The 12,768-nt window shown below is 37.3% G+C and overlaps 1 protein-coding gene across 7 annotated transcripts in view; it reads right to left on the reverse strand.

The window, feature by feature from the left end:
- STK33 (serine/threonine kinase 33) overlaps positions 1-12,768 on the reverse strand; it is a 101,768-nt gene that overhangs the window by 88,580 nt on the left and 420 nt on the right. The window lies entirely within an intron of this gene.

Genomic DNA, 12,768 nt, shown 5'->3' on the forward strand with positions numbered 1-12,768 from the left:
GTGGACTCTGGGAAGAAGAGAATAAAAATCCCTGACAAGAAGAAATTGGGTTCTTTTTTCTGCATGGACTCTACAGGGGCAAGAATCACCAAACATAAGCTAAAGGTCCCCAATTATTTTTCCTAGGTTAGCCCTAAAGGACATATGGAGTTTGCTTATTATAGAAGATTCTATTACCTTTTGGAATCTAAGACTGTAATTCATTTGTGTGTGCATGTCACCTGCTTTAACCTTGTAAATAACTCTCACCTCTTTTTTTAAGATAATAAATCTTTAGCTTATTACAGGACTGGCTGCAAGAATTGTCTGCAGTGAGAGATCTGGCGTGCAACTGACCTAGGTTAAGTGACTGGTCCTTTGGGACTGGGAATAACCAGAATATTGTTGTGATTTTTGGTGTAAGCGACCATCTATAACAAAAGTCAGGCTTGCCTGGGTGCCAAGATAGACCGGAGTGCCCAAGTAGATGGTCTGTGAACAGACGGGGTTCCATGGTAAAGCTGTTATAGCACTTGTGGAGTTCACTCTTGCCACTTGGTTAGTGAAATCTAATTATAGAACATACAATCAATTTGGGGTTTGTACTCTGCTTCTTGACAGTCTGCCCTGAGGTTGGCACCCACATTTGTGAGCCACTCCGGACAGCTTGACAGGTTTTTCCATGAATTTTCCCCTTGCATGGATCCCCACTGCCTAGCTGTGTTTCTCAGCAAGTGAAAGAAACAGATAACCCCCTATTCTCCCAATATATGCTATTCCAAATTTGCTGTGACCACTTTGTTCTATTTTAAATAAATAAATAAAAGGCTCAAAGACTTAAGGGCTATTCCCAAATTCCAGGTTTAGGACATGCAGGTAGAATCCATACCTTTATCTGGAAGCCCTGATGTCTTTAACTTAGAGCACAACTCTGTGTTGGCCAATATTTTCTAAACATTTATAAAACAGATAATATGAAGAAGTCAGACAATTGCAGTTTAACACAGAAAAGCAAAAGCTTAAGGATTTTGGTGCCAAAATTATGTGGTAATCAGGGGGCACAGAAGAAATTACATTTAATGATTTTGGTCATTCATGTAGTATATGAGCCCAGAAAAACACAACTGCAGTTATTATATATAGATACATCATCCAAAAAGCTAAGTGTAAAATAAAACTGAAATGCAACTGTAAGTGCTTACGATGAAAACATAAAACTTAACAAGCAGCCAACGATACCAACTAAATTATCTCCCACAAGGTGGCATCTTTGTTCCACATTTTCTTTCTATAATAGCATGGATGGAATTGACCTATTATTTATAAAAAAATACTATCTCGCCTCAAACAAAAATTGTTCTTGGAGGTCAATTTACAAAGACATAAATCAGAGTTTATATTCAGCAGTTAGCAATTATCTCTAATCTAAAAATCAAATACTTACTGATTCCACATTTCAGAAATGAACCAATTTGCAAGTTACGGCTTTAATCTCAAAATTTCTGCATTTCTATTTAACTACTAAATGTGAAAAGGCAAACTGCTTTCTAAGTGGCTGAAGAAATAAGCTCTTTGGATATTCTGTCATTAAAAACCTACACGTTTGTGTAAGTTTTACCTTAAAAATCATTTATTTAAATATTAAATCCAAGAGTTGCCAGGCTTGAAGTGCTCTATTTTTTGTGGAAAAGGACTGGGTAGAAAAGAATAGTGGAATAAACCCAGGATGATGGGCTTAACATAAATTCACATTTGACATGCATGTTGGACTGCATGCCTTTTTCTTGTTTCTGATACAGATACTTGATGATCTTGAATTACTTCAGTACATTTCAGTGGATTTTCACTCCTCCTATAATGAAACTTCACTCTCCTACAACCTGGCTTTTCTGCATTAACTCCGTAGAACAGAAGTTCTCAAACTGTGGTCCGTGGACCACCTGTGGTCCACGAGTTCCATTCAGGTGGTCCATGGATAGTTCCCTCTAAGGTGCGCGCCTGGGCACTAATTAGGTTCCTGGACCCTGGAGAAGACACATATATACGGTGAGGTGGTGGCTTTCGGAGAAATATGGGGTAGGTGGGAGGAAGCAGTGGGGTGAGAAGAAGGGGTGGGGGAATTTGGGACATGCAGGGCTGCGGCGGCCAGAGAAAGAGGCGACTTTCCCCAGCTCCAGGGCTGTGGCTGCCGGGGAGAGACGGCCCTCCTTCCCAGCCCCAGCTTGGGGACTGCTGCGGCGGGGGAGAGAGGGCACATCCATCGCATTAGAAAGGTAAAACTACTGATATGAAAATATGAGCTGTACGCTTTTATTTGTAGAACAAAAAAAGTTAATTATTAAGGATTTTTTAATATAGCGCTTTTATCCAAAGTGCTTTACAATAGTTAGCTGACGGTACAAACAACATTTGGAAAGATCATTAAGTGGTCCGCCGAGACCCCCAGCAATTTTCAACAGGTCCATGGAAAAAAAAAGTTTGAGAACCACTGCCATAGAATACAGCAAGGAATTTTCTGAATTTCTGGAAACTTCGTTCTAAAATCTTTTTTAAATGGCCTGTTTACTATCTGGAATATATATATATATATATTGGATTCCTATGATTCATGTATCATTTACACTTCTTTGTATTAAGCACAAAGGTCAAGCCATCTGCTTCTCTAGTGTAAAATATACAAAACCTTTATCCACCAACATTAGTTATACAGTACATAATGAAAGCTAATCCAGAACACGATCTTCAGTTCACAGCTTGACAAAAGGACACTGCATGAAAAAAGGAACTGTGCCAGCAGGAATGCAAAAAGAACTTATGAATAAATAAACAGGAGTGTCAAATGAGCAAACTAGAGCAATTCTTGACACAGGATATCAAAAACATTAGCTCTAGAGTTTGAAGGAAATTCTTTCACAAACCTGGTGTCTTCAGTTACTTTCTAGATCATTTTAGCTACAAGCATAGCTACCTAATCTAAAATGAAGGTTTCTCCTTCCTCGCACCATCAATTTTCTTGAGTTGAATATATTAAGGCAAATGTGAATTATTTCTCACCATGCACTGGTGAACAAGTTTCACCACTTCTCATCTACCAGGAATACATTCCAGGCTAGAGGCAAAGCATTTGCAGCATAACAGTTCATTTGTATTTGTATTCCCTATTACTACATCTCAAGGCTCCAGTTCAGCACAAGAATGAGTAGTTTTGGGTAACCAGCAGCTTTACCTTGTACTGAAGTTAGGTTTCTTCTTCATATCACAAAAGAATCCTGAGGTTGCCACGTAACGCATTATCCAGATGCGTAAAGTGGCACAAACAACAGGTTCTCCTTGAACATCAAACATTGTAGCTGCCGAAGTTTCAGCTGGAGCAAACTCTGAAAACAGTTCCTTTGAAGACACATGTTTTTATTATGATAAATACAGTGTAAATTATATTTGGAATAAGAAAATGTATATTGTTACATTAACAAAAGCATGATTAAGTTCCCCCTAGCCATATCAGAAATCACAGGCACATGCATTATTTACTGGACTTCTTTAGAATTCCATGCAGAAAATGCACCGGTTTAATGGTAGAGAGTATATGTATGAATTTGAACACACTAGGGGTTCGATTTTCACAAATTTTGAGCACCCACAATGCCAACTGAAGTCAACAGGAGTTGTGGTTGCTCTCTGAAAAACAGACCCATGGTAAAAATATTGATGAATGAGGTCTTTTGAGGTCAAAAGAAGGAACCAACGCTAACAGAGCCTACTTACCCAGATTGCTAATGTCAGAGTTATTTAAAAAAATTACAGACCAGGTATTACAGCTATGATTTCCCCATAGTAAGCACCTATAGACCAGAAAATCTGTCTCTGGTAATACATTTTTATAATATTTTAAAAGTATTTCAATTCCAGGACAGCATGTAGTACATTGCACTGAGAAATGTGCCTTTTCTTGACAAATGTACTGATTGTGAGACTGTCAATAATAATAATAATAATAAAAGTTTACTAAACAGATTTTCATCACTTCCCTACTTAAAATCTGAGTCATAGAGTATATATTACATGCAAATCTTTGTTCCTTTGGGAAAAGATCTGTTACTTATTGACAACTACAAATATAGGATTTTGCATATTTCCTATACCAAGTCTCACATAAAAAGTAGATTTTGAAATGTTATATACAGTATTTAGAAGTGCATTATACCTTCTTGCAAGGCAATACTTTTAATATGCCAAGAGAGAAGAGCACATATCTTGATATATAGTCTAGTATGGGCAAGTATGCTGTTATTGTCCTTCTTCTCCTCTGTTTAACTTTGTTATACCATATATTATACATGTCTTGCCTGTATATATGCAAGGGACCTTCAAAAGAGAAGCAACGTCTTTTTGAAAAACGTTAATGTTGCTCCTACCACCATTCCCTGTCAAAGAAAGCCTAGAAGTTCTTAAAAAAGTACAGAGAACATTCCATATCACCTTTGTAAATGATCATTTTATTTTTATAAAGAAGACTAATAAGTGAAGGACTGCATTTTCCCAACTTCTTGCTTGTTTTCCTAATAGGGATAAAATGATAAATGATGAGAGAAAGAGAATAACACAGAATTGTGTAAAAAGGATGCTGGCCTCTTTTAACCTGCTGATTTCTTCGAGTCAAACAGTTACGCTAAATATACCGCAGCAGGCCAGGACAGCTAGTTTTACAAAGAAAACAAGGATGCTATTGGAAATATTTCAAAATGTTAATCTATTTTAATACAGTAAATAAACAAAATCAACAGACATTCTGATTTATGAAGGATAAGTTCATTTCCTATATGGAATTGATATTTAGATATCAGTTAGATATTTTGGTTAATGACATGGAACACTTCTTACACTGTGAAACACTTGAGAGGTCTGGGGATGCCAAGAGGTATAATTAAAGGTATTATTTTGTCCACAATTATAAATTATATAATTTATACTATTTCCTAATTAAATATGCTTTATTTTCTTTTAAAAAAGAGAGAAAGAGAGAATCCTTTCAGAAGTCTGCAATGCATATTTCTCTACTTCGCTAGCTAACTAATGAAAATTCTCTACACATACTCGAGTCCTGCAAAGTATTTTCCAGAGTAGGTATTGTTTAAAGAACATGTTTGTACTTTGCAGAATGGAAGAACATCAAAACCACACATTCCTTCCAATACTGTATTATATGTATATTTGTGATTAAATCTAATGCCATGTGATGTAAAGCATGTCCACAGGATACAGAAAGGCTTTTCAATATTTCCGCCCATTAGAAAGCTAAGGCCCACTCCTTCACTCCTTGTTCAGCTAAAATTTCAGTTGAGGAGAGAAGCAAAGAATGCAGGGCATTAAACATCCTAATATGATACAATGGTATCACAAACATAATCTATGAAACACACATTGGACAATTTTCAAATTGCATCTGAATAGTGTCCAGCATTTCTTCAATTTTCTGCAAGATTTAAAGTTTTTGTAGCAGATAATAACTAATTTATATCACAAGAAGAAGAACCAGATACATTATTTGCCTACTAGAAATCGTGGACTGAATCTTAAACTAAAGATAATTTTCTATATCTAGAAAAAAGTGAAAATTAACAAATGATACCATAAAGAACACTCAGATGCCTTCATGAAGGAAAAAAGAATGGTCTTTGGAGAAAAGGTATAAAACTTGTCCCTGTTTTCCTTACAGATATGAATCCAATGAAATATAACCCAGTTCATTTGAAATGCAGTAGAAATCTATTAACTAATAAAGGCCAGGGGGGATTTTTCTGAGAGCCAAAGGCCATAATCCACCTTCAGATATGCAGAAGTAATTCCCACATATTCACTGTCATTTTCCCATATTGACTTAAGACATGTATTAGTGTAGAATTTAGCTCTAAATGTGTTTTATAGGCAATGAAAATATTTTAGAAATTCAAGTCATTTGCATTTATTTCAAACAAGTTCTTAAATTTCATTCTTATCTCACTAAAATCAGTTTTCCCCAAGTCAGAATTATAATAATTTATTTTATAAACTAAAACTATTAATATTACTTTCAACTCTCCAGCTGAAGGGTCTTCCACAAGGTTTCAATAAAAGGCAAGTTCAACAAACAGAGTCTAAAATCTATTTCAGAATGACTAACTTAATTCCTTCAATGGAATTGAATCCATTTATACTAGAACTGAATATGGCTCCATGAATCTTTCAAAGTGGGGGGAAATTTTGTAATACTGATAAGGGCTGAACCAACTGTCTTCAACACTGCAATAATTTGAAAAGTGCCCATATGCTCATGTGCCCTGGACATATTCTGTCTGTAGTATTGTTGGAGTCATGTTGGTCCCAGGATATTAGAAACACAAGGTGGTTGGTCAAGAAGTTGGTCCAATAAAAGATATTACCTCACCCACCTTTTCTCACTATGGACATATTCTCATCTCCAGAACATCAGACAAGACCAAAACTCCAGTATATGTGTACACTGCAAATGAAGGTATGATTGTAGCACAGGTAAGTGTACCCTATGCTATCTTTAATCTAGCTAGCATGGAGTAAATATAGTAGAGAAGACACGGTGGCACAGGCTTCAGCATGGGCTAGCAATCCAGGTACATACCCAGGGTCCCCAACAGATCCTTACAGGGCCAACTAACCCCAGTGGAAGCCCATGCCACCATGTCTTCATTGCTATTGTTACCCACTCTAGCTAGAGTAAAACTAGTATGTGTACACTTAGCCATGCTACAATCACACCTTCACTTGCAACACAGACATACCCTAAGATTGTGGTTAGTTTCTCTAGTGATTGTGGCAAACTAATTTTTTTAGACACTCCAGGAAAGACACTTGCTATCTTTGGGTTCCTGGACAGAGAGAAACTACCAGACCAGAAACCTAATACATAATCTCATCCTACTCCCATTGAAATGAATGGGGATTTACTTTCCTCGACTACTGCATTAGATCAAAACAATACAAATTTCAAAATACAAAACCCTAGTCCAGCCTCACACAATGGGACTAAAATACAGTAGAATCTCAGAGTTACGAACACCAGAGTAACGAACTGACCAGTCAACCACACACCTCCTTTGGAGCCAGAAGTACGCAATTAGGCAGCAGCAGAGACAAAAAAACAAACAAACTAAATGCAGTACAGTATTACGTTAAACTACTAAAAAAAATAAAGGGAAAGTTTAAAAAAAAGATTTGACAAGGTAAGGAAACTGTTTCTGTGCTTGTTTCGTTTAAATTAGGATGGTTAAAAGTAACCTTTTTCTTCTGCATAGTAAAGTTTCAAAGCTGTATTAAGTCAATGTCCAGTTGTAAACTTTTGAAGAACAACCATAACATTTTGTTCAGAGTTATGAACAACCTCTATTCCCGAGGTGTTTGTAACTTTGTAACTATATAAATATTAAGTTTAAAAAATAGTTTAAGAAAGAAACAGTTAAAGGATTGGGGAGGGGGAGGTTGTATTGATATTAACAGAGGATTCAACATCAGGAAGTCTAATGCAAATTTAATTATAATCTCAAGGAATGACTCATTTCTCTAGTGACCCACAAAAGGCTTCAATGTTGTTTTAAATGAAGATTTTTGATTAATCAGGATTTAGGTAACTGAGGTTCCACTGTAGAGTAAAAAATGGACACCATAAATATGCATCTCGGAAAAGAGGCTCAATAGAAATAATTTGGAAGCTATCATACTTTTAATTTTTATATCCACAGTTGCATATTCTGCTATAAAGAGGAAAACACAAACTGCCATGAACACCAAGATAGGTGCAGGAGTGAAAGAAAAAAAAAGTTTTCTATTTGAAAACTATTTGCATAACGAACAGTGGCAATAGAAATGTCACACTCCATCTCAAGCAGGCTTTAACTGTACTATTCCACAGAGTATATGAGCAAAGCTGCAAAGACCAGATGCTAACACTTTAATTAATTCTTAAGATCCTTTTGGTTTACTATAGAGAGAGAATGTGAAATACTTAGGGTGAACTAAATTGAGCATCAAGTACATTGAGTTTTTTGATTGCAAATTGATTTTCCTCACAGCAGGCTATCAGTGTCATTTCAGACAAGCATTGCATTAAGATACATACATAGCTCTTCATAACTTTTAACTATGTTCAACAAAACATTGGGATCAGAAAGTTAGTCAAATCTTTTAGGCTATTCTTAAATTCCAGAAAGGGCATTTGACAGCAGATGATCAGGTCAAGTAATGTACAATAAATCAAAATATCAATTCATACACAAAAAGCTTTCTTGTGCACCAGTTAAAGTTGCTATATTACAACATAGCTGGCACAAAACCACAAAAGCAAATCTATGAATAGTTAAGCTATCGAATAAGACATGCTCTCAACATTTTCTGTGTGGAGCAATATTGACAACTGCACATTTGTATATGTATTTTTTTTTAATGTTTTAAGCATTTGATGTCACACAGATGCAAATCTGTATCTTTCTTCCCTCCGTCCCGCCCCCCTCCTCCCCTCCACCCCCCCAGGTTCCCCTCAGCTCAGAATAGTGGCTGGAGGCAATCTTGGGCCAACTAATTTTCAGCGGTTCATCGCAGTGGCTTTCCTTGTGTGTTGAATCATGATCAGACACAAGAGCTGGTTAAGCACTGGAAGACTGCTCAGAGCTCTGTTTGGCAGGGGGAGTTAGTTAGTTCTCCTCCCAGTTACTTCCTTGACTTATAGCTTTTAGGGACTGAGACATGGAGAGGAAAACAACAGTGAGAGAGCTTCTGACAAGATGAGCTCTGAGCAACGTTCCTGGGACAGCCCCAGGGTTCCCATGGTTCATCACGGCAGAAGATCCTCTGCAACAAACCATGAGAAGTTTGCTGGTCCAAAGACTGCCATTGATTGCCTTCTGAGGATGGGAGATACCAGGTCAGAAAAAATGATACTGCATTGTGGAATAGAGGAAGGAGTATTGCCAGCAGCAAAGGTTCAAAAATCATGAATCAGAGCTCAAAAAATTATGAGACTTATTTTAAAATCATGTTACTTAAGAGCAATAAGTAAGTCTACATTATTTTCCATCTGACATCTGATGTTTGAGCCGTTACGGAGAAGCTGCCCAGCTTCAATTTGTATGCAGTCATTTCTTGTTCAAAATTCAACTTTGAATGCACAAGCATATAAGCCTTCCAACTGGCTGCTTGAAAGGGTACTCCACTTCCCCTCTATTAAAACCTGGGGTAGAAGAGGGGAGATAGTTGATTAGTAACTATCACTATCCTGCTGCCATCATCTGACCCTTCCTGTTCCTCTCCCTGTTCTATCATGCTCCTTTCATGCTCCCTCATCATCTCCTGCCTCCCAACAGCCCCAAATATTAGCTTTCCCCTTCTTATCAATTTCTCTCTCCTACACCATAACACACCTAGTTCTCCCTCATATTCCCCCACATTCATCTACATCTCCACAGCCTTCTTATTTGATCATCCCTGTTCCCATAGCCTCCTTACCTGCCTCTCTATTAACCTGTTTACCACACTGTTCCTTCCTGATATTCACCAGCTCCTCATGGGGTCCCTCCCTCCCTCCTAAAAACATAAGGACAGCCTGGATTCACTCCTATTGGGAACAATGGGAGGTATTGGCCAACTTTACTACACGTAACCTAAAAGTCCATCTGCAAAAGCTATAGGGAGAGGGCAGCTAGCTTAGGGCATGTCTACACTTACCTCCGGAGCGATCAATCCAGCAGGGGTCAATTTATCGCGTCTAGTGAAGACGCGATAAATTGACCGCCGAGCGCTCTCCCTTCGACTCCGGTACTCCACGAGAGGCACAGGCGGAGTCGATGGGGGAGTGTCAGCACTCGACTTACCACAGTGAAGATACCGCGGTAAGTAGATCTAAGTATGTCGACTTCAGCTATGTTATTCATGTAGCTGAAGTTGCGTAACTTAGATCGATTCCCCACCACCACCACCCAGTGTAGACCAGACCTTAATTGAGGGGAGACTGTGGACTATGTCCTATCAAGAACAATGAGAAATGGTGGAGTTTTTGTAAAAGAGCATTCTATTCGCCAGTCTCTGCTGGCGCACAAACTTTCCATTATAAAATATAATTGGAAATGATTAATTAAAAATATTTTGAAAATATGAAAAGTGGCTTGGGTGGGACAGATTCTCAGAATGATGGTTAAGTGAATTTTAGTGATTGTGGGACTGTTTTTTCCCCCAGATGAGTTTTTAAAAAGAGGGGCCTTCTTAGAGGTCTTATTTCTGATTAGGTTTAACCCAAACCAATTAATAAATTTACTTGAAAATTTTCAGAAAATTCCATCTTTAAGCACATAATATGTTGTGTAAATTTGGGGAAATACAATGTATTCTTCATACAAAACAAACAGTTTGGATCCCCAGTTTAAGTGAAAAACTCAAATAAATTTAACTAAGAAGTCACAACCAATGCCTTCATAATACTAGAACATATTTTGCACAAACCCTTAAAATTATGAAACAACAGCACTGAAGATACACTAAATATAGTATTTGTTTCTAGTTGGTTCTCTCTTGTTGCCTTTTTATACAATGCTGCATTACCTGTGAGATTTAAAATGACAAGTAATTGAAAATTAGGGGGAAAAACTGTTAATTATTCTACAGCAATGATACAATAATTATATCAGTTTATTGTCCCTTACGTTCTAAAACTCTGCAGTTATGAAATTATTTTAATTTAATATTTCAGAAATGATTTAATAATCAGTTACACAGTTTACTAAATTGCTGGAGGAAAGGTGTACTCATCTAGCGTAACAGATGAGTAAAACTTCTAGGTTGTCTACAATATCCAAATGGCATGCTGACCAAGGCACAAGTAAACAAGCATTTCAAATGAAACAGAAAAGGGATGAGGAAGAGATGATCTTGGGGTGGGTGGGACAAAGTTAAAAAACTGCAGACTAGTGAACCCTGTTGGAAGACACTCATTTTCAAATGTAACTTTAATTTTACAAACACCTGCTAACTATACCAACTGCATTTAATTGCTTTTGAACTGCCCATCATCTTGGCAACCAGGACATTTTCTAACCTCTATTGAATTTGTCCTTTTCCAACTAATTCTTATTTTGTAAGGATCAGAAATTAATAGCTATTTTTATTTACATAATAACTACCACATAAAATTCACTAACCTCTGTGTTTTTTGAATGATGAATTTTAGAAAAATTATTTCAATTTTGAGGATCCTGCTACAGTCTTGGTGGCATAAAACACACACATGCAAGCCTCCACTCCCATTGTAGCCTTAGCTGAATTTTTACGGCTTTAGTAAATATTTCAAATGTCTGTTTTAAATCAGCAATAAATGTGTTTAGTATATTTAACTGAATTTAGTGTTTGCCTAAGATACTAGATTGAGTTCTGGAAAATGACATCCCTCACAAAACAGATAAAGCAATGGCAGCAATAGTTTACCAGATCAATTTATCAATGTGTCCTAGCCTTGGCCTAGACCGTGTCTAAAAAGTCTCCATGCTAACTCAATCCTTAGCCTCTCTGCTGCTACTAGGGTGACAACAGAAATAGTGTTTCTTTGATGTGGAGGGAGAGCGGGAGGAGACTCACCATGAAAAATTCAAAGGAATTATTTTTGTTAAGAGTATTTTTAAAAGTTCCTATAATGCTTTACATCAGCAAAAATTTGCAAGTTTAGATTTTTGTCTCTTACCGCAATCCTCCTTATAACTCTCTGCACTGTGTCTTGCTAGTGAAGGAGTTTTCACAACATCTGGGAGCTCAACATAGCTCTGCTGTCTTTGACGGTTAAGTGAGGTTGCAGAAGAGCACAAAACTTTATGGCTTCGCAGTCAATTAGATTTGAGGGGGATTGTCTTTGTTTTTAGTTCCATGATAAAAGAATGGTATATTTTAAATTAGGTATTTAGAAAATAGATGACTTGCTCCATTAAGTTCTTTTAAGGCAGGGCCATTTTGCACAAAACTTTAAGTGTCCCTTTAACATATCATATACTTGCCTCGTTTCTCTGAAGACGACTTATGCAGTCTGCACAACTGTTTTGAAGTCGACCTCTAGCTTAATTAAAATATTGCACATCTCTCAGCTGAGTACATTGTTTTAATGAATTTTTTTAAATGTTAACCTTATTTCAAAACAGATACTGAGTAACAGTCTTTATACAATTCAACTGATTTCCCAATACCTCCAAGTGACAGCAGTATCATCCTCAGCACTTTTTAAGTCTGTTTTGAAGTCTGCTTTCCAGATCACTTAAATTGGTTTTATTGGTGCAATGGATTTTACCAATTTTACTGGTAGAAGGGGCTGAAGTTAAATGAGTTCAGAGCTCTCCAGTGCCATATAAAACCAGAAGCTGATGATGATTTGACCTTCACAATACCTGTACAGATGCAAGACTGCACTGGCAACAACACTGTCAGTCACTCCCAACAACTGAAAAACCAGAATGAAGCAATGGTGCTCCCGATCTGCATTTTTAATGCAGACTAACTTTTAACTAAGAAGACTACAGATGTATGCCCATTTAAAAAAAATAGCACTAAAGAGAGGGACGTGCCAAAACCAACCTCACTTTCTAGGTTTACAGATTACGATCAAGCCATGAAATCGCAGTCCCACTTCCCACAACTAGCGCCGTTTAACTGAAAACAGCCATCCCCCAAAAGTTAATGGAACAAGCAGGGAATAAGCCTCTCTCGCGGATCCCAGCTCCCCCTGCCGATGGGGGCAGACCGCGCCCCGGGCTG

Source organism: Chrysemys picta, chromosome 4, assembly GCF_011386835.1.
Source record: "Chrysemys picta bellii isolate R12L10 chromosome 4, ASM1138683v2, whole genome shotgun sequence".
Lineage (NCBI taxonomy): Eukaryota > Metazoa > Chordata > Testudines > Emydidae > Chrysemys > Chrysemys picta.